This window comes from Scyliorhinus torazame, chromosome 8, assembly GCF_047496885.1.
Source record: "Scyliorhinus torazame isolate Kashiwa2021f chromosome 8, sScyTor2.1, whole genome shotgun sequence".
Classification (NCBI taxonomy): domain Eukaryota; kingdom Metazoa; phylum Chordata; class Chondrichthyes; order Carcharhiniformes; family Scyliorhinidae; genus Scyliorhinus; species Scyliorhinus torazame.
Genome location: NC_092714.1, coordinates 41,567,102 through 41,590,569, shown reverse-complemented (window position 1 = coordinate 41,590,569; position 23,468 = coordinate 41,567,102).

The following is a 23,468-nucleotide window of genomic DNA, read 5'->3' as shown; positions in this document are numbered from 1 at the left end:
CCTCACCACGACCACCATCTCTTTCTTCAGGATCTCCATGTGCCTCACCAAACGTTTTTCCAGCTCCACCACCATCACCTCGGTCATCTTCTCCACCGTAAGTAGTGCGGTCCCGCCTTGCAGTTCGGCTTCCGCCATCCTGTCAACACTTTTGCTTTTGCTCGTCTTCTCCTTCGGCGGCGAACCCGCGTTTCCTCCTTTCTTTGACGCTGCTTTTCGCATCTTTTAGCGGCTTATTGTTTTTTATCTTCTTTCCTTTCTCCTCTCTCCCCCTTCACCCTCCTGCCCTTCATCAATCTGACATTCTTCTTTTTTGAGAGAGAAAAAAAAACTTTTACCAAACTTCCATAAATCTTCTTTCTTTCTCAAATATGAATGCGGAATACAGGGTTAATGGTAGAGTTCTTGGCAATGTGGAGGAGCAGAGAGATCTTGGGGTCTATGTTCAGACATCTTTGAAAGTTGCCACTCAAGTGGATAGAGCTGTGAAGAAGGCCTATGGTGTGCTCGCGTTCATTAACAGAGGGATTGAATTTAAGAGCCGTGAGGTGATGATGCAGCTGTACAAAACTTTGGTAAGGCCACATTTGGAGTACTGTGTACAGTTCTGGTCGCCTCATTTTAGGAAGGATGTGGAAGCTTTGGAAAAGGTGCAAAGAAGATTTACCAGGATGTTACCTGGAATGGAGAGTAGGTCTTATGAGGAAAGGTTGAGGGTGCTAGGCCTTTTCTCATTAGAACGGAGAAGGATGAGGGGCGACTTGATAGAGGTTTATAAGATGATCAGGGGAATAGATAGAGTAGACAGTCAGAGACTTTTTCCCCGGGTGGAACAAACCATTACAAGGGGACATAAATTTAAGGTGAAAGGTGGAAGATATAGGAGGGATATCAGAGGTAGGTTCTTTACCCAGAGAGTAGTGGGGGCATGGAATGCACTGCCTGTGGAAGTAGTTGAGTCGGAAACATTAGGGACCTTCAGGCAGCTATTGGATAGGTACATGGATTACGGTAAAATGATATAGTGTAGATTTATTTGTTCTTAAGGGCAGCACGGTAGCATTGTGGATAGCACAATGGCTTCACAGCTCCAGGGTCCCAGGTTCGATTCCGGCTTGGGTCACTGTCTGTGCGGAGTCTGCACATCCTCCCCGTGTCTGCGTGGGTTTCCTCCGGGTGCTCCGGTTTCCTCCCACAGTCCAAAGATGTGCAGGGTAGGTGGATTGGCCATGATAAATTGCCTTAGTGTCCAAAATTGCCCTTGGTGTTGGGTGGAGGTGTTGAGTTTGGGTAGGGTGCTCTTTCCAAGAGCCGGTGCAGACTCAGGGGGCCGAATGGCCTCCTTCTGCACTGTAAATTCAATGATAATCTATGATTAATCTAGGACAAAGGTTCGGCACAACATCGTGGGCCGAAGGGCCTGTTCTGTGCTGTATTTTCTATGTTCTCCTCTACATCCACCTGGGACCAGGCTTCAACCTTCTTCTTCCTAGGTGGGAGCCATCCAACGTGGAACACCCTCCCTACATGGCGCTCGGGCCTCGGGCCTGCCGCCTCGACTTCTTCGAAGCTCCGCCTCCGCTGCTCCGACCTGCCGGGCCCGGCGCCTCAGCCTCCGCCGCCCGACACCCGCGCGGAGTTCTTCGCCGGCTTTTAAGCCGGCCCCGCTGGCTGCTCGTGGCGGCCCCAAAGGCCGACGATGTCGGGGGGTGCGTGGGGTCTCGGGGATTTCCCCGAAATCGCCGCGAATCGCGGCCACCGGCGGGAGTTCTTTTTTTTGCGGCCGCCCTGCTCGCCCACCCCACCGGAAGTCTGTAATCTTAGTTACACACCCATAACTCCAATACCAAGCATGTAAAAATCATATGTGAATGCAGCAAATAAAGAGTGTAGAGTTCAATTGTGTAGCAGTGGAGGAGACACGATGGTGGGGACAGGACTGTTTTCTGGGACATGCAAACCCGTCAGCCTGTTCAAAATGGTACCTGTGCACACGTCCCCAGCATGCTGGAAGTATGTGATTCAACATTATACTGCTGATTAGCCAGGTGATTGACAGAATTCCTAGTAATGATTTTGAACATATCTCTGCAAAGTGAGCTTGAGGTTGCAAGATGGCTTCTGCACCAGCATTCCATACAGGGCCAGGCAGCCACATTACAAGTATGGAAGTTTGACAACTCATCCTTTGGTAAATTATCTGAAAGTACTATGCAGTACTTCTGTAAGTCTTTTGCGTTGACTTCCTGGATTTGGCAGGAGTGTTGCTGCATCCTCAGGAAGAGTAGAGGAATAGGTGATCTGTCCAAACAAAGGCAGCAACAGATATGAAGTTGTCGTAACAATGCGTCTGGGTCTTCAGCACGGCAGGCAGAGGGAGCAGACATCTCAGGGAGGGCAAACCCTGCATATGACCTCAGCCAAGTTGGAGCCAGGCTCCTCCATGCCCCTTAACAGTGACAGACGGCTGCTTAAAAGGCCAGGCAATGAACCTAGCATCGCAATGTACATGCTCATCAGTGTTCTCCTGCATGCTGCTCAAACAAGCTCCTAACCCTGGCCTCTGCAGCCGAACCCCTCTATTTCCTCGCCCTCTGATAAATTGGCACATAAACCATCCTTTATCCCTGGTCAGGCCACTCATGCCAAGTGGCTCAGCATATGCTGGCTTCAACTAGGGAATTGCATCTAAGCTATGTGCAGAGCCAGTATCTGGACAAGTGGCTGTGAGTGGCAGTGCCTTTTCATCACTGCTGTGTTGTTCCACTCTCTCTCTCTCTCCCTTCTTGAGCTGTTGATTTTTTTTCATTTATTTATGGGGTGCGGGCGTCGCTGGTTAGGCCAGCATTTTTGCCCATCCCTAGTTGCCCTTCAGAAGGTGGTGATGAGTTACCTTCTTGAGCCGCTGCAGTCCTTGAGGTGTAGGTACACCGACTGTGCTGTTAGGGAGAGAAGTTCCAGGATGTTGCCCCAGCAACAGTGAAGGAACGATAATATATTTCCAAGTCAGGGTAGTGAGTGACTTGGAAGGGAACCTCCACGTGGTGGGGTTCCTTGTTGTCTGCTGCTCTTGTCTGTCAAGATGATAGTGGTCGTGGGTTTGGAAGGTGCTGTCTGAGGAACCTTGGTGAGTTACTGCAGTGCACCTTGTAGATGGTACACACGGCTGCCACTGTTTGTCAGTGGTGAGGGCTTTTAATGTTTATGGAAGGGGGAGCAATCAAGCGGACTCTTTGTCCTGGATGGTGTTGAACTTCTTGAGTGTTGTTGGAGCTGCTCTCATCCAGGCAAGTGGAGAGTATTCCATTACACTCCTAACTTGTGCCCTGTAGATGGTGGACAGGCTTTGGGAGGGGGGGGTGGGGGGGGGGGGGGGGGGGGGGGGCCCGGGGGGGGGGGGGGGGGGGGGGGGTCAGGAGGTGAGTTACTTGCCATAGGATTCCTAGCCTTTGACCTGCCCTGGTAGCCACAGTATTAATATGGCTAGTCCAGTTCAGTTTCTGATCAATGCTAAGCCACAGGATGTTGATGTGGGGGATTCAGCGATGGTAATGCCATTGAAGGTCATGGGCTGGTGGTTAGATCCTCTCTTGTAGGAGATGGTCATTGCCTGGCACTTGCGTGGCACAAATGTAACTTGCCACTTGTCAGCCCAAGCCTGATGTTGTCTGGGTCTCGCTGCATTTGGACATGGACTACTTCATTATCTGAGGAGTTACGAATTGTGCTGAACATTGTGCAGTCATCTACAAACATCTCCATTTCTGACCTTATGATGAAAGGGAGGTCATTGATGAGCAGCTGGAGCTGGTGAGGCCTTGGACACTACCCTGAGGAACTCCTGCAGTGAGGGCCTGGAGCTGAGATAATTGACCTCCAGCCACCACAACCATCTTCCTTTATAGCAGGTATGACTCCAATCAATGCAGAGTTTTTCCCCTCAATCCCATTGACTCCAGTTTAGCTAGAGCTCCTTAATGCCATACAGTGTGGAGCAGCACATCTGAGGTGTGGAGCTCGGCTGAGGTTATTCATGAAGGCCCCGCCTTCTCAACCCTGCCCCTCGTCTGAGATGTGGTGATCCTCAGGTTAAATCACCACCAGTCCGCTCTCCCCCTCAAAGGGGAAAGTAACCTGGGATAATGGCGACTTTACCTTGACCTTACTCATTCATCCACTGCCCTATTCCCAAATATTCACCCTTTCACTAACATTCACCCTCAACACTTAAACTTACTATGTGGTAATTAATGCCACAAAGTGTTTTGTCTCCCCTCCCCACCCCGATGGTACAGAGCTGCAGTGGAGCTGTTTCATGATTGCTGCTCTCCGCATTTCCAGACAAACCAGACTCAGAAGGCCCATCAATAAATGTGGAGCTGTGTCTAGCTGTGGGAAAACTCAGGCGGAGTGGCAATCCAACAATGTTTGTCCCTTGGGGAAGATCAGCGGTTAGGTGCTTACTTAAATAAATTTCAAGTTGATTGACGTCTTCACATTTCTATCTAAGCGTTAACGTGGCAGAACACATCACTAGCAAAGCTGCACTCCCACTTCAAAGCATCGGTTTGAAGTTTGCATTCCATTGCAGAAGAAAACATTCTTTCAATTGATAAACAAGAATTAAATCGCCATGTCAGCAACAGAGTATTGGAGATTTTAAGCAATCCTGTTCCAAATCAAAATGCGGTGAGGTGTGTTAAGTGTAATCGAAAGTTGCTGAGTGGGCTTGCTTTGCTACTGCTTGTCTAACATTTATATGGGAACGTGTGCTGGTTGTATGATATTGTGCGGAAATGCAGCATGCAGCGTGTGGAAAGTATTCTGGGTGTTTGCAAATACTTCAAATCGTCCTTTGTGGTACTGATGGCTGATAGTAATAATGTGACAGAATGCTGATATGATCAATTCAGTGATGCAACTGTTAAGCATTTCTTGAAGATGAGCTACCTTAACAAAGGTGGTACTACATAAAATGAATCATTTTTTCTGATCTGTGGCATTCAGGTTATTACCCAAGCTTTATTGCACAGGACTGCTAACTCAGTGATCTTAGAGTAGGAAGAGATGTTTCACGGAGGAGGAAAATCCTCGAGTGAATGATTCGAGACCACACTTTGGAACTTCCCAGCCATTAGCTGGCGTATTGTTAGAGAGATAAGGTCTGTAAAGTAAAATAATAACCCTATGGCAAATATGTTTTTTTTTAAACGTTGCTCTGTGGAGTGCTGTTGGTGTTCTGGTTATACACATTGCGATTATCAGCATCATTTGCTCTGAGTGAGCAGAATCAGGACATAGTGAAATGGAAGTGTGGGTGGAAATTGGTTCTGCTCGATCTCTGGAAATGACTCACATTTGTGATCAGGCTCTCAGCTAGGTGCAGGAAACTCCCACCAAAATTAGATGGGAACTTCATTATCACCTGGGATCTGTCATGCGTGTGGCGTTTTGGGGATGTTGGTGCTATTTCACAGCCAGATAAATGGGTTAGCAGTGTTACTCTGCAATGCCATTGGATCTACTATAATTTAAAGATACTGGGCGCAATTCAGCGACCGCATTGCGCCTGGTGCAGATCAGGGCAGGCCGGGTGAATAACGGGAGAGAGCAAAATCGAGATTCCACTCGGGCGCAAACCATTTCGTCATTCAGCTGGCCCGCTCCCGATAGTGAGTTCCAGATCACACCCAAAAATAAATGGTGAGAATATCTTTTACCCTCATTTGCATTTATTTCAATCTCATTAACGAGATTGAAGTTAAATCAAGGGTCTCCCAGGAATTACTATACTCCCCAGCGTGAAGTCACTTGGGTGTCGTTTAGTACTCCTTTTCAAAAACACGAAGATAGCGCAATGGCATCTGAGGGGAACTGAGGAGGTGAGTACCCATTTCCACTTCCCAGAATGTAACTCAAAGGCACCGGAGCTGGTGCCCCAGTGCTAGGGGAGTGGGGGGGAGGGGGGATTAGGGGGTGGGGGGGGGGGATGTTGTCGGGAGGGATGGCCGGTTGGGGACCCTTCAGATAAGTTGGACTTTGTCAGGGAGCTGAAGCATTCCAGGTCAGGGGTCATCCCTAGGCCGGGGGTGGATAATGCGCTTTGCATCTGTGAGGCCTTCAAGCCATCTTTGAAGAACAGGGGAACCACAGCTGCTGCCTGTCTGTCCTACCAAACTTTCCCAGGACAGAGCCCTCTTATGGCTCCTACCCTGAAATTCAATTTCACTCCCTTTGACTGTGAGCAGCCTCTAGCTTCACGGCTGAAGGCTATTTCAATTGATGAATTAGCCTTGTTGGCTGTAAGAGCACTTCACAATCCTCAACTCTCAAGTGCCTCCTCGAGGGCACGTGCCATTCCTCAAAGAATAATTAACGCACTGCATGTCCAACAAACACTGATGCCTGAACACTGTGTCAGACCTCGAGGAGCGTCAGCACCATAGAGGCAGCTGCCAACCATCAATCAAGCGGGGCTTCACCACTGACGATCCTCTCGTGGCTAAAGGGTAAGCGGATAAGAGGAGGGCAGCTGAGCATGTCCTCATTAATGTTCGGGGCAGAGGTCTGGGGTCTAGGGCCTCCTGATGTGTTTGGGGGTGGGTGTGCAGAGCAAGGTTTGCCAGCACACCTGGCTCGCTGGATGGCACTCTGAGAGAATGCGGGACAGTCATGATAAGGGTGGAGGAAGCTTGGGGGATTTGAGGGTCCCGGGATGGAAGCCCTAACTGATTGTCTGTCTCTCTCCTTCCCCAATTCCTTCTAAATATAACGATGTTTGCTGGTGTCAATCTCACGGAGGCTGCTCTCGCTGTGCTTTTTGTAGCCAAGGTGGGCAGATGCCATAGAAGGCAGCAGTGACAACTTAGGCTGGAGATGGCAGCTCATGTGCAGCTGGCCGCCACACACCCTGAAGACCCAGCCACCCATCACGCTGAGGAGGAACCCAGAAGGGGACCCCAGCGAAGGTCTACTGGTGTCGCTGGTAATTCACTGCGCTGACGGACACCATTTGCCACAGAAGACTCTGGGCTGAATTCTACGCTACCGGGATTCTCCTTTTTGCCGGCGGCCCAGGGGTTTCCTGACGGCGAAGGGCTGCCCCACAATGGGAAACTCCATTGACAAGCCGGCGAAACGGAGAATCCCGATGCCGTGCTGAACCAGAAACCCGCCATCTATCTCAGCAGGATAACTGTGTGGCCTTTGTGCCCCGTCCTCACGGACTTGGCACCCCATGGAAGAGGAGGACACATGCTCCATGGTGGCCGTGAAGGTCACTGCAGCACTCAACCTCTATGCCACCAGGTCATTCCAGGGCTCGAGCGGGACCTATGTGGTATATCCCAATTTTCCTCCCACAGGTGCACCTGGGAGGTGATGGATGCTCAGTATGCTTGTGAATCGGATTATATCACCTTCGAGCTGGACCAGACCCACTAAGGTGCCTGGGCTGCAGAGTTTGCTGCCATCGCTGGGATGCTCCAGGTCCAGGGGGCCATCGATGGCAAGCACTGGGGCATCAGGGAGTGCCTTATATTAACAGTAAGGGATTATACTCCCTGAATGTTCAAATTGTGTGCAACCACATCAGAATCATGCACGTGTGCCCGTTAGCCTGGCTGACGGGTTGGCCTCTGGGCGATAAGGATACCCGTTGAGGACATGGCTGATGATGTCAGTGTAGAGGCCTGAGACTGAGGTGGAGACCCATTATAATGATGCCCATGTTTCACCCGTACTGTCATTGAGACAAAGCTGTGTCCGTCAGCTCAACTCCCCCCCCCCCTTCATTCCCCTCTCCCCCTCACTCCATTTCCCTCCTTCCCCCATTCCCCCATCCAATCTCCCCCTCACCCTAGTTCCCATGGATATGAAGAGTGTCAAGAGGTGTCAGCTAGTCGATTGTGCAGGGAGGACGGCGGTTTGGCGAATTTGAGGGGCGGCAGTTGAAATTGATGGCAGGGGGAGCAGGGCAACATGGTAGCACAGTGGTTAGCACTGTTGCCAGGGTCCCAGGATTGATTCCTGGCTTGGGTCACTGTCTGTGCAGAGTCTGCACCGTTCTCCCCGTGTCTGCGTGGGTTTCCTCCGGGTGCTCCGGGTTCCTCCCACAAGTCCCGAAAGACGCACTTTTATGTGAATTGGACATTCTGAATTCTCCCTCTGTGTACCCAAACAGACACCGGAATGTGGCGACTCGGGGCTTTTCACAGTAACTTCATTGCAGTGTTAATGTAAGCCTACTTGTGACACTAATAAAGATTATTATTATTATTAGCTGTGATGATGTGGAACCTGTATGGGTAGAGTTGAGAAACATCAAGGCGCAAGAAACGATAGTGGGGGTTGGATATAGACCCCCAAACTTTAATGGTGATGTTGGGGATGGTATTAAACAGGGAATTAGAGGCACATGTGGCAAAGAAACATCTGTAATTATGGGTGACTTTAATCTGCATGTAGATTGGGCAAATCAAATTAGTAACAATATTGTAGAGGCGAATTCCTGGAGTGTATACGGGATGGTTTTCAAGACCAATACATTGAGGGACCAATTGGAAAACAGGCCATCGTAAACTGGCCACTGTGCAATGAGTAAGGAATAATTGCCAATCTAGTTGTGTGAGACCCCTTGGGGATGAACGACTATAATATTACAGGATTCCTCAACAAGATGGAGAGTGACATAGTTGATTCTGAGACTAGGCAACTACAATGGTATGAGACTCGAGTTGGCAATGGCAGATTGGGTAAAGCTATTTAAAGAGATGATGGTGGATAGGCAATGGTGAACATTCAAAGAGCACATGGGTGAACTGCAACAATTGTTCATTCTTGCGTGGCACAAAAATAAAAAAGGAAATGTGGCCAAACCATGTCTTACAAGGGAAATTAGAGCTAGCATTATGTTCAAAGAAGAGGTGTACAAATTAGAGAGAAAAAACAGCTGGCCTGAAGATTGGGAGCAGTTTAGAATTCAGCAGAGGACAAAGGGACTGATTAAGATGGGGAAAATAGAGTATGAGAGTAAGCTTGCGGGAAACATAAACACTGACTGTAAAAGTATCTATAGATATGTGAAGAGAAAAGGATTGGTGAAGACAAATGTAGGTGCCTGACAGTCAGAAGTAGAGGATTTTATAATGAGGAACAAAGAAATGGCTGACCAATTAAATACATATTTTGGTCCTGTCTTCACAAAGGAGGACACAAATAACGTACCAGAATTTTTTGGGAACACAGGGTTTAGTGAGAGGCAGGAATTAAAGAGGTCAGTGTCAATAGGGAAGTTGAGAAAATTGATGGGATTGAAGACCGATAATCCCAGAGTACTAAAAGAAGTGGCCCTAGAACTAATTGAAGCATTGGTAGTCATCTTCCAAGATTCTATAGACTCTGGAACAGTTCCAATGGATTGGAGGGTAGCTAATGTAACCTCACTTTTTAAAAAGGGAGGTAGAGAGAAAGCAGGGAATTGTAGATGAGTCAGCCTGACGTTGTTGGTGGTGAAAATGCGAGAGTCCATTAAAAAAGATGGAATAGCAGAGCACTTGGAAAATAGTGGCAGGATCGGACAGAGTCAGCATGGATTAGCAAAAGGGAAATCATTGGATATTCAGAAGACTTTTGACAAAGTCCCACATAAGGGATTAGCTTGGAAATTAAAGCACAAGGGATTAGAGGTAGTGTATTGAGACGGATACAAAATGATTGGTGGACAGGAAACAAAGAGTAGGAATAAACGGGTCTTTATCCAAGTGACAGTCAGTGGCTAGTGAGGTACCGTTGAGATCAGTGCTAGGACCCCGGCAATTCACAACATATATTAATGATATGGATGGGAGAACAAAAGGTAATGGGCGGGATTCTCCATTTCTGTGTTGACGCCAACGCATAATTTGTGGATTATCACGACAGAACAACTGCCGCCACATCTGGACCTATTCCGCTACTATTAAGGGGCTAGCACTGGTGCCGTGTGGAACACAATTGATTCCAATGGAAAACGGTGCGGGATTCGCCGGGTTCGTGATAGACACTCGGGAGGCTGACAAGCTGCAGCCACACATAACACATTGCACTTCCCACACACACTTATCTCAGCCAAAAAGATGGCACTGGTTGTGCTGGAGCGCACCCATACAGCTGATGGGTTGGCTGGGGCCAGAGGGTACCCAGTGGGGTATGCTGAGGGTACACCTATATGACCCGTGGCCCTTAGTTTACAGTGGGCAGTCAGTGGCATGAGCAGCTGCATGGCCACCTTGCAGGCTGCGGCAATGGTGGTCCATATCCGTCCACCCTGACCCCACAGGCCACCTCCTGGCCACCCCCCGCAACTACCCCTAGCGCTGGCAGTGGCACAACTGTCAGCAAACTGTGGCGATGCTGTACACTTTCCTTACCCCCTCTCCCTCAGCAGCCACCACTCCAGTTTCACAATTTTGAAAAGCAGAAGTGAACCATGCCGTCGGGACCTCGGTCCATTGGAGGAGGAGAATTGCAGAGGCCCCGGAGAACACCGGGTCTCCTAATGATATACAAATGGTGTCTACTGTACGTGCATTCCGGAACGCATTGATGCCGCTGTCAAAGTGCTGGAGTATTGTAACTTGGCGTCGGAACCGATTCTCCGCCCAATTGTTTTCCCGATTTTGGGGTCCACTGACGGGGAATTCTGCCCCCTATCTCCAAATTTGCAGATGACAAAAAACTGGAGAGGAGAGTGCAGAGGTGCTTCAATATGATTTCAACAAGTTGAGTGAGTGGATAAACACACGCCAAATGCAGTATGATGTGGATAATTGTGTGTTTATCCACGTTGCTTGAAAAAACAGTTTGGCAAATTATTATCTGAATCGCTATAGATTGAGGGAGGGAATGTGTAACTTGACTTGGGTGTTCTTATAAGCCAGTCGCTTAAAGTAAGCAGGCAGGTGCAGCAGGTGGTGAAGAAGGCAAATGGTATGTTGAGCTTTGCGAGAGGTTTCGAGTACAGGAGCTGGGATGTCTTCCTGCAATTATACAGGGCCTTGGTGAGACCACACCTGGAATATCTTGTGCGGTTTTGGGTCTTCTTATCTGAGGAAGGATACTCTTGCTATGGAGAGAGTGAAGCAAAGGTTTACCAGAATGATTCCTGGGATGACTAAAATACTAAAAGGGGTTGATAAAGTAAATGTACACCAAATGTTTCCCCTTGGGGGGAAATCTAGAACAAGAGGTCACAGATGTAGGTTGAAAGGTGGTAGATTTAAAACTGAGATGAGAAATCATGACTTCTAGCAGAGGGTGGTGAATATGTGGCACTCGCTGCCCCATACTGCAGTGGAGTTCGAATCGTTAAACGGTTTCAAGAGGGAGATAGATATATTACTGATTTTAAAAAACGGGTTAAAGGGATATGGGGAACAGGAAGGGAGGTAGATTTGAGACCAGGAAGAGATCAGCCGTGATCTGATTGAATGGTGGAGCAGGCTCGAAGGGCTGAATTGCCTACTTCTGCTCCGAATTTCTAGATTCCTACGTTCCTATGGCAGGTTCGACATATGAGAGTTGGTTAGGGTTATATTTGCTGGAGTTTAGAAGAATGAGAGGGGACCTTGGGTCTCACCCCCACAACCCAAAGATGTGCAGGGTACGTGGCTTGGCCACACTAAATTTAGGGGCAGCACGTAGCATTGTGGGTAGTACAATTGCTTCACAGCTCCAGGGTCCCAGGTTCGATTCCGGCTTGGGTCACTGTCTGTGCGGAGTCTGCACATCCTCCCCGTGTGTGCGTGGGTTTCCTCCGGGTGCTCCGGTTTCCTCCCACAATCCAAAGATGTGCAGGTTAGGTGGATTGGCCATGATAAATTGCCCTTAGTGTCCAAAATTGCCCTTCGTGTTGGGTGGGGTTACTGGGTTATGGGGATAGGGTGGAGGTGTGGACTTGGGTCGGGGTGCTCTTTCCAAGAGCCGGTGCAGACTCGATGGGCCGAATGGCCTCCTTCTGCACTGTAAATTCTATGTAAATTGCCCCTTAATTGGGGGGGGGGATGGAATTGGGCACTTTAAAAAACTGAATGAGGGGGGATCTCATAGAAACCCACAAAATTTTAACAGGCCTAGATGCAGGAAGGATGTTTCTGATGGTGGGGGAGTCCAGACCCAAGGTTCATTGTTGAGGGATATGAGGTAAACCATTTAGGACTGAGGTGATGAGAAATTTATTACCCAGAGAGTGGGAAGTGTGTTGAATTCTCTACCACAGGGAGCAGTTGAGGCCAAAACATTGTAGCCGCAATTTTATGGAAATGAAACAGAGTCGCGTTTAGGGTGCGTTTAGGGGAGTATTTCCTGGTGCTTGCAGCACCAAGAACGACCCCGCTATTAAATGGGACTCTGCATCATTTGGGGGCCTTGGTAAAGAAGGTTCATTTGCTGCACTAACGAGCTCAGCTCACCAATGCTGGAAGTGGCGCCCCGATCTCTGACCCCTCCCTCACTGAGCCCCCGGCATCACACCTCATAAGGGCAGAGCACCCCTGAGCCTATCCCCAGCACGGGCAGGATGCCACCTGGGCACCTTGGTACTGCCAGCCTGACACCCTGGCAGTGCCACTGCCAGACTTGTAGTGCCACCTGGACACAGACAACCTGGCACTGCCATGGTGGAACCCAGCTGGCACTGCCAGGAGACAGGCTGCCAGTGCCACAATGCTCAGGTGGCATCCTGCCCATGCTGGGGACCAGCTGGAGTTTTCCTGCCGCAGGCAGTAATACCTAGTAGTTTACACTAGTGTAGGAAGCGGAGGGTACAGACCAGTGATACTTTGATCACGTAATAATGATTATCAGTTAGATAACGATACGGGCGGGATAGTTAAACTGTCGTCATCTATTTTTGCACAGTAATTATTCCAGGAAATAACAATCATTCGCATTCTATTACACCAGACTAGAAGATTAAGGCTGCAGTTTTTTTGCACACTGCGGTTTCAGTGTCACTGTTGGAACTATTATCAAAGTTATATTGCACACTCCTTGCTGTCTGGTTGTAAGGAGCCAGTTATTCAGTTTCCTGGATCCTTTTCTCTTTTTTGCCTAATTGTCCTCTGTGGTTTGGAGACACAGATCCTGAATTTCATTAGAGTCCGATGTGCATCAGGAAAGCTGGCAAGAGGGACAGGGAAGGGATCTTACCCTGATGATTCAAGGAGTTTGGATGAGCAGAAGTCCTACCTTCGCTATAGAAGAGTACTGAGTCCACCTAACCTGCACATCTTTGGACTGGATTGCATGGGTATTTGCATGGATTGAAGATTGGCTAACTGACAGGATATAGAGTTGGCTTCAATGGGTCTTTTTCTGGTAGGCAGAATGTGATGTGTGGTGTGCCACAGGGATCAGTGCTGGAGCTACAACTTTTTACAATTTATTGAAAGGACTTGGATGAAGGGACTGAAGGTACTGTTGCTAAATCTGCTGACACCACGAAGATAGGTGGGAAAGTAAATTGTGAAGAGGATGTAAGGAGGCTACAAAGGGTGTTATGACACCCTGGGCTAGTGTGAGGTCAATTCCAGCCCACTTGACCTGGAGTCACAACACAAGTGACTTAACCAATAATCCTTAGAAAAATACCTGGAGTCTTTGGCCCTTGGCTGTCCAATAATTACAGTCACCAGGTTTGTAAGTTTAAACAGAATTACATTATATTAATAACAAGAACGATCATGAATATGCAGCAAATACAACTGGTTAACTGTCATCGAATTCCCCCACTTTAACGAGCCCCCACCCTCTATATGCACACACACACACACAAGACAAATAAACATAGAGGGGAAGAAAAGGGTAAAAATAATAAGTAAAAAGAAAAATAGTCTTTCTTTCAGATAGTGGTTTCTAGCACACCTTCTTTTACAGTAAGCTGGCAAGTCAAAATCTCTGTTTGCAGCCTGCTGTCGATTCATTCATTCAGGTTCTCTGCAGCTTCAGAAAATTTTAACCATTCACTTTCTATCCCTGGAGAACGCCTGGACCCCGGATTAACAGCTGTAACAATCATTCTATGGATATTGGTTGAAGTGTAGCTTCACACTCCAGCATTCGCTTCTGTTTGAAGTTAACCATCATACTCAGACTAAAAGCTTCATAGGCGGAAACAACTTATCAAATTAATTAACAAAATTAGGCAAATCTATAGCGCATTGACGAATATCAAAGTGCAAGACATCTGATTTATAACATATCTTTCACCACAGCTTTTATTTGCTTTTCTTCAACAGTTCATACATTTTCCTTGGAAAGAAACCAAAGTCCTTGAACTGGTCTTAGAGAGCATTGAAAGTTCAGACCTCTTGTTGCAATTGGTAACAACATGTTACATGACATGTATGACTCAAGTAGGGAGTTTCAGGATACATAAGCTAAAATGTTGCACAACTCTTTAGAATCTTCAGATTCCCGCACAACTAAAACAAAACGAAGATCATTTCTGCCTTTATCTGTTTTTGGAAAATCTAAAAGTATTTGAGGTGCAAGTAAATAGAAACATAGAAAATAGGAGCAGGAGGAGGTAATTTGGCACTTCAAGCCTGCTCCGCCATTCATTTTGATCATGGCTGACCATCCAACTCAATAGACTAATCCCACTTTTCCTCCATATCTTTTGATCCCCTTCACCCTAAGTGCTATATCTAGCTGCTCCTTGAAAACATATGTTTTGGCCTCAACTACTTGTTGTGTTAACCAATTCCACAGGCCAGCCACTATCTGGGTGAAGAGATTGCTCCTCATCTCTGTCCTAAATGGTCTACCCCGTATCCTCAGACTGTGCCTACTGGTTCTGGACACACACACCATCAAGAACATCCTTCCTGCATTTAACCTGTCTAGCCCTGTTAGCATGTTATAGGTTTCTATGAGATCCCCCCTCATTCTTCTGAACTCCAGCGAATGCAATCCTAACCGATTCAATCTCTCCTCATATGTCAGTCTCGCCATCCCAGGAATCAGACTGGTAAACCAATGCTGCACTCCCTCCAGAGCAAGAACATCCTTCCTCAGATAAGGAGACCAAAACTGCACACAATATTCCAGGTGGGGCCTCACCAAGGCCCTATATAGTTGTATTAGCCAGGATGAGCCCATCGTTAGTTTGGAGTGTGAAAGCAGGATAGGGGTCAAGGCACCTAATTCGTATGTTTGTATGTGGAAATGATGGGATGATGTCTCCGCTATCAATATTCACGTAAAAGAATTTGGAAATGAATTGTTAAAACAAAGCCTCCGCAATGATATTGTGGGAAGTGTTTTTGGTTGTTAAGAAATAAATAAATAGGCCCAAATTACTTCAGTTTATGATCTGTGGTTTGCCACCAAATGCAACACTCTTCCATGTACTTGCCCCTTTTGGACTTGCGCGATCAGTGGAGGGGCATTTCATTGGCATGGGACAGGTAAATGGAAGCATCACTTAGGGCAGAATTTGATCTTCCCACCAGCAGCAGGCATTGCATGGGCAGGATGGGAAAATCTGGAGAGAGGCCAAGAGTGAATTCCACTCTTCAAATGTTCCCATTTCACCCGCGATGGTGCCCATCACTTGCAGAACAGAAAACTCGGCTTTAGACTGTATTGCTGGCACATGGCTGCCGCGCATTACCAGAAATTTTAGCCTGGAAATTGTCTCTCATGATTTGTTAACAACTGCAGTTTCAAAATCCTCAATTCACCTGAATATTTCTGCAGCTATCATTAGTCCCCAGTAAACTGTTACCAGCCTCATCCTATTCATGCTCTGGGATGGCATTCATCCCCAAGGAATGCTGACTCGCATGGATATGATGCACAACTGCTTGAATGTTCACTGCTGGATCTGGCTGGACCACTCAAAGCAATATCGGGTCCTATTCTTGTCAGCCAAAACTACTCACTACTGCATTATCATCCTGGAATGCAAAGGTAGAACCCTCAAGAGTATTGAAAGTCAAAGAGATCTAGGAGTACAGGTCCACAGGTCACTGAAAGGGGCAACACAGGTGAAGAAGGTAGTCAAGAAGGCATACGGCATGCTTGCCATCATTGGCCGGGGCATTGAGTATAAGAATTGGCAAGTCATGTTGCAGCTGTATAGAACCTTAGTTAGGCCACACTTGGAGTGTAGTGTTCAATTCTGGTCGCCACACTACCAGAAGGATGTGGAGGCTTTAGAGAGGGTGCAGAAGAGATTTACCAGAATGTTGCCTGGTATGGAGGGCATTAGCTATGAGGAGCGGCTGAATAAACTCGGTTTGTTCTCACTGGAACGAAGGAGGTTGAGGGGTGACCTGATAGAGGTCTACAAAATTATGAGGGGCATAGACAGAGCGGATAGTCAGAGGCTTTTCCCCGGGGTAGAGGGGTCAATTACTAGGGGGCATAGGTTTAAGGTGAAAGGGGCAAGGTTTAGAGTAGATGTACGAGGCAAGTTTTTTACACAGAGGGTAGTGGGTGCCTGGAACCCGCTACCGGAGGAGGTGGTGGAAGCAGGGACGATAGTGACATTTAAGGGGCATCTTGACAAATACATGAATAGGATGGGAATAGAGGGATGCAGACCCAGGAAGTGTAGAAGATTGTAGTTTAGTCGGGCAGCATGGTCGGCACGGGCTTGGAGGGCCGAAGGGCCTGTTCCTGTGCTGTACATTTCTTTGTTGTTTGTTCTTTGTTTTGTAACCCCTGGCTTATTTTCTCTACTACAAACCATCTTTTTAAAGCCCTCTCCCCTGTCCCCTCCACACTCACCACCAACAACAAGTGTGAGGAGATCACTCTTTGGCACTAAGATTGAGACCATTTGATCAGCTGACTCTGTCGCATTGTTCCCTCTCAATACCCCACCAGCCTGAACTTCCTCCAGTACTCTCTCTGCCCTATTCCTGCACCCATTTCTTTTACTAGTTTCCATCACCCCCCATGTCTTCTCCAGTTATCTATAAGACTCATCTCCTACTCACAAAACCCATTCCAACTAAAACACTGACCATTCAACTTTCCTTCCTGGCTCCTATATTAGCTGATATTTTCAACAGTTATTGTTAAACAGGCACTATCCCACCTCCTTCAAGTCTGTCATCTTCCCCTCTCTTCAATGAGACAATCCTTGACTCGATCCTTGAAACCTACTGCCCCATCTCCCGTTCCTATCCAAAGTCAATGAACACACTCCCCCCTCCCAAATCATTAACCATTTATCCCCAAACTCCCAAAACTAAAAAATCAGGATTCTGCCCTATCAAAGATAGTTTGCTCTGATCAAAGTCACAAATGATATCCCATGTGACTTTGAAGAAGGTAAACAAACCCTCCTTGTTTTTCTCAACCTATCTATACTTTTGACATAGAGGGTCCTCTTGACCCATCTCATTCCTTAGCACTAGATCCAGCAATTTCTCCTTTCTAGCTTGACTGTGAACAAATTGATCAAGGAAGTCCTCCTGGACACATTTCACAAATTCTTCCTGCTCCTTGCTGTTTGTGTTTATTCTGAACTGAATTGATATTTATGTAATTAAAGTTCCGCAGTATTACCATTATCATAGAATTTACAGTGCAGAAGGAGGCCATTCGGCCCATCGAGTCTGCACCAGCTCTTGGAAAGAGCACCCTACCCAAGGTCAACATCTCCACCCTATCCCCATAACCCAGTAACCCCACCCAACACTAAGGGCAATTTTGGACACTAAGGGCAATTTATCGTGGCCAATCCACCTAACCTGCACATCTTTGGACTGTGGGAGGAAACTGGAGCACCCGGAGGAAACCCACGCACACACTGGGAGGATGTGCAGACTCCGCACAGACAGTGACCCAAGCCGGAATCGAACCTGGGACCCTGGAACTGTGAAGCAATTCTGCTATCCACAATGCTACCGTGCTGCCATTCTTGTACATTTCCTACAAACTCTCCTCTTTCTCACGCTCACTCTCTCTAATTATATGACGGCCTGTTGAATGCCTCCAGTAAAATGATCAGATCCATTCTGCTTCTCAATTCGAGCCAAATGGATTCTCTCAAAGACTTCCCCTCTTCCCAATATTACAATGTCTTTTCTCCCAGTACTGCCTTTTTTCTTCCTTATCTTTCTGAACAGTTGATATCCTTGATATCTGTGACAGCGCCACATCACCCATTGACTGTGCCACCACCTTCTGGGTTTTTCTTTTCTTTTTTATAAATTTAGAGTACCCAATTATTTTTTATTCCAATTAAGGGGAAATTTGGCATTTGGTGCCCCCTTCCACCAACACCCCGACTCCCTCCCTCCCCACCACCCTCCTTTCCCCTCTCTCTCCACCAACCCCCTTCCTTTCCCTTCTGTTGGTACAGAGGCGAGGGTATCTGGTCTCTCCAGCGCAAAGTTTAATGCCTATACCATTTGTTTTTTGTACAACTGTGTTGTGAACTGTTTTAATAATTAGAGTATTCACCTCCCCCCCCCCCCCCCCCCCCGTACATTGGTACTGAGGGGAGGGTACCCTGTTTCTCCAACACAAAATTAGTGTTTGTATTGTTTGGCCTTGTATATATTTTTTATTGTTTTGATAAAAAGATATGGCCAATCCACCTAACCTGCACACCTTTGGGTTGTGGGGGTGAAACCCACGCAGACATGGGGAGAATGTGCAAACTCCACACGGACAGTGACCCAGAGCCGGGATTCAAACCCTGGTCCTCAGTGCCGTAGTCCCAGTGCTAACCACTGCACCACACGCTGCCCTCACCTTCTGGGTTTGTGTCACATCAGCCAGTGACTGCGCCATCTCCCACTGGGACTGAGCCACCTCCCTCTGTGCCTGCGCCACGTCGGCCAGTGCCTGGGCAATGCCGATGACGTTGCCAGCCATGGCCTGCTGTGACAGGGCCATGCTCAGAAACGCCGCTGCAATTTCCAGGTGGCTCTGGCACATAGTTGCCTGTGAGGTGGTAACCCTGTTGTGGGCCTCGGCCAGCACCTGCACAGAATGCCCCAGGCCTTGGACATGCTGATCCATAGCCAAAACCGTCGCTCGCAATGCTCCACTGCAAACGCCACCCGTGTGATTTTGGCCTGGGCGACAGGCATGGTCGGCACCACCTCCTGCTCCTGCACTCAGTTGGACTCCTCCAACTGCACCTGTAAATGCTCGGCGACAACCCCTCATGCAGTCTCTGGGTCTGCTTCCGTTTATGTCTATAAGGGGGGAGATAGGTGCCCACCAATGTCAGAACAGGAGGGTGGATAGGGAGAAGCGTGCCTCCTGATACTTCCATTGTGAGGGGTGGGGGTTACCCAAAGCTCGTTGAGGGGGGTCCTCCATGGCTGTGGGGTGGTGGGAGTTTGTTTATTTTTTTTCACAGATTGTGGATCCTTTAGAAATGGTGCCACAATCTCAGTGAAGCCAGCATTGACGGTTCTACCAGGTCGCTCCCCGCCAGAGTGACAGCGCAATCCCCGCCCCGATTTATTTTGACAAATCTGGGCCTGTTTCTGGAGAGAAACATGCCATTTTTCCGTCAGAACATGATACTTTGCCATTTTGGGGGAAAACTCCACCCATTAACTCTTCAACACAAAGCCGTGTACAATGGATGAATCCCGCGAGAGCCGCAAATCGGACTCCGTGCTGGGCACCAGGCTGATCGCCAGTCACGCGACTCGCTCCGCCCGGCACGATCAGGATCACGCCCTCGCTGGGCATGAGCCAGGTCTGCATATTTAACAGAGTCATTAAGTTCATTTAAATACCTGGACACTTCGTTCACCCGGCGTCCGGAAGTTAATGGCCTGTGAGACCGCTACAGGGCGCCATTTAGCACTGGTTTCCACAAATGTGGGCCAAACCAGTCAGCGCCTCGGGGGGTCTCTCAGGCCATTAGAGCACCCAGGTGGTCGGAGAAAGGGCAGAGTTGTACCCTGGCACTCTCCCTGACACCCGGGCACCATGACACTGCTGGGCTGGCACCCTGGAAGTGACACACTGCCACCTTGACAGTGCGACCCTCGCAGAGCCTGTGTGCTTGGGGGGCACTGACAGGGTGCCAGGGGCACAGACAGGGTGCCACGCTGGCAGTGCCAGGTGTCGGATCCATGGGGGGGTGGGGGGGGGGGGGGGCTTGTCCATTAGGCGGGACATGAGAGGGGCTCCAGGAGCCTTGACAGGTTCTGGGGAGGGGGGTGAAATGGGGGTCCATAAAGCAGTGGGGGCCTGAAAGGGGCAATGCAGAGTTCGGGGCTGCCGGTCAAAATGGTGCCCGATCTGCGAGGAGCCAGTCCTGCTGGCGTGCTCCGATCACAGCAGGAAATCGACTGAAGTGTGAAACTCTACGAGGCTCAACAAAACGGTAAAGTGCCCGTGAATAGCAGGATGAATTTCAGCATTGTATCCTCCAACAAACACCCCACCAAACACACCGGAAAGTGGAAAGTCCGCTGAATCACAACCTCTGGTTCTCGCTCCACAGCTGCTGCCAGTGTTGCTGAATATTTCCAGTTTTTCTATCTTCATCTCATGCTTATTGTGCGCCAGACCAAGTGTTAAAAAAAAGATAAATTCTATTAATTGGAACTGCTTGGATTTACGTAAAGGAGCAGTTAAAAATGTTCCAATCAAGAAAATCAATACACCAGGCTCCTGACATTTCATCTGACCAAAAATGGTAACATCTCCAAGATGTCAAACTGCTTTGAAATACATGTGTTGAGTGAGCGTTGAAGTTAGACTTTCCGTCCTTTGTTCCAAGCACGTACAGCCATAGCACATCTACTTAATAGGTGTGAAGCATGAAATAAAAAACTATCAGTGGCAGCAGATTTGGCTTTAGAATGCCAGATAGGACCAGCAGCTAGGGTGCCGAAACATAGACAGACAACCACAGCTTTACAAGAGAGCTCGAATTGTGCAAAGAGCTTAGCTAAAGATTTGCAAATAACAAGTGGATGCTAGTTCAAAGTAACCTGCTTTATTCCACACTCTAAACAAATGGACGGGAGGGGGGTGGGGAGTTAGTCTGATGCATTCCGACACCACCAACAATGACACAGGGTATTAAAGCGCATGAGGCCTGAGAAGGTAAGTTAAATAAAGTTTCTTTAAAGCAAAGGCCACAAAGAGGCATACAGCCCAAAGGTCCCAGCCAGGACTAATGACCACACCGGTCCCATTCTGGGTCGGCTTTTGTAAGGCTACCACCCACCCGCGGGGAGTTCCTATTCCACGTGTCCCACAGGGAGATCAATTGAGGTGCCCTGGTGGGTCTCGTGAACAGTATTGCACGCTTTCCCCCCAAAAGTCCGAAGGTTCCCCTGCAGCAGATTGTAGCCGAGATCTCCTTCGCCATTTCGCCTGTGGCCATGTTTCTAGCAGCTGGGGGCTGGGCTGGGGTGGGGGGTTGTTGTATCATGTTGAGGAGCACCTTTTCCACGTAGAACCCCAAAGGGGCCCAATCAGCGGCAAGTCTATGATTGCAACGTCCTCCGAGAGCACTGAGGAGTCTTCTTTTTTGCCAGATAGGCCCGCTGTTCCTCTTGGCGGTTTTCCTTGGAAGACGAAAAGGTGGTGGGGGCAGATACCCTCAGAACATTTAAGAAGTATTTAAATGTGCACTTGCGATGCCAAGGCTTACAAGAGGTTGGGCTAAAGCTGGAAAATGGGATTAGAATAGTTAGGTGGTTGTTTTTGACCGGCACAGACACCATGGACCGAAGGGCCTTTTCTGTGCTGTCGACCTCAATGAGTCTGTGATGACGTGGCACAGATTCGCCAATGTAGGGTCCTTCTGGGTCTATGTGCGGATTTGTGCGGCAGTTAAGGCGTCCATAAAGTTCAATATCAATACGACTTTGTCCGCTACTGGCGGGGACCGGGGGCGGTGCCTTAAAGGCGGCGGGAGGCGGCTGAGGACATCCGCATGCACGATCTGTGCACTTAGAGGAAATTACTCATATGCCGCCAACAGCAATGTCCATCAGTGGATTTGGGCCAAATCTATTGGTATCTTCCTTAAAAAGGCCAAGTAAGAGTTTATGGTCTGTGATCATCACAAAATAACGCCCAAAGACGTATTGTGGAATTTCTTTAGTGAATATCACAGCCAGCCCTTCCTTTTCAATTTGCGCATAGCGGTGCTCTACATCTGCCAGGGTTTCTAGATGTGTGAGCTATCGGCCATTCTACCCCATCGTCCCGCCAATGGGACAACACTGCCCCAATGACATATGGAAAGGCATCACATGTGAGGATGAGTGGCTTCGACGGATCATTGTGCGTCAACAGTTTGGAAGATAATAATTGCCGTTTCACTTTGGCAAATGCTTCCACTTGGGGCACTTTCCACGTCCATTTCTGGTTCTTCTTTAATAAAGCATACAGTGGCGCCAGCAAGGCAGCCAGGTTCAGGATGAACTTTCTGTAATAATTGAAAAGCCCTCAGGACAACCTCAGCTCTGTCTCGTTCTCAGGTGGTGGGGCCTCGCTTGATATCTCTTCGTGTCGACGTGGTATCCAAGGTATGTAACCTCTTTCGCCTGGAAGATGAACTTGCCTCTCTTCAAACGAACACCCATGTTGCAGAACCGTCGGAGGACCTCTTCCAGGTTGCCCAGGTGTTCCTTCTCGGTGGCTCCTGTAATGTGTATACCTCACTCAGGTAGACCGCCACGCTGGGAATCCCTTGGAGGATGTTTTCCATGATCCACTGCAAAATTGCACAAGTTGACAACACCCCAAATGGAAGCCGAGTGTACTCATACAGTCCCCTGTGGGTGTTGATGGTGATGTATTTTCGAGAGCCCATATCTAACTCCAACTGGAGGCTCATGTCAAGCTTCATGAATGAGTGCCCCTCAACTAACATCTTGTACAGATTGTCTACACATGGCATGGGGTACGGGTCCAAACGGGAAGTCCTCTTTACTGCCATCTTATAATCGTCACACAGGTGAACGGGCTTGTCTGGCTTCGGCACCAGGATTACTGGCACTGCCCACTCTCGGAACTGTACCGGGCATATAATGCCCAAGTTCTTCAGTTGGCTCAATTTGTCATCCACTTTTGTAAGCAGGGCCTATGGGACCCTGAAGTATTTGGCTGGGCCTTTGAGTCAACATAGATTTTTGCTTTGGCCCCCATTATTTTTCCCAGGCCCTCCTGGAAAACTGCCAGAATTTTCCAACGACTTTGTACAGACCACCAGCACCCATCAGGAAGATTTGTTGCCAGTCCATGCGGAGTCTTTGGAACAAATTATGGCCTAGAAGGCTGGGTCCGGATCCTTGCACCACTACCAGTGGCAGCCTATGTACGTGTATGTTGCCAGCTGGACCTGGGTATCCCTCAAGCCCAATTCCAGGATATCCAAGGGGAGCCGATGGAAGGTGTGTTGTCTGATAATAGAAACAGCAGCCTCTGTGTTGATTTCCATGCCCAACGGGTGACCGCTGACTTGGGGCTTTAAT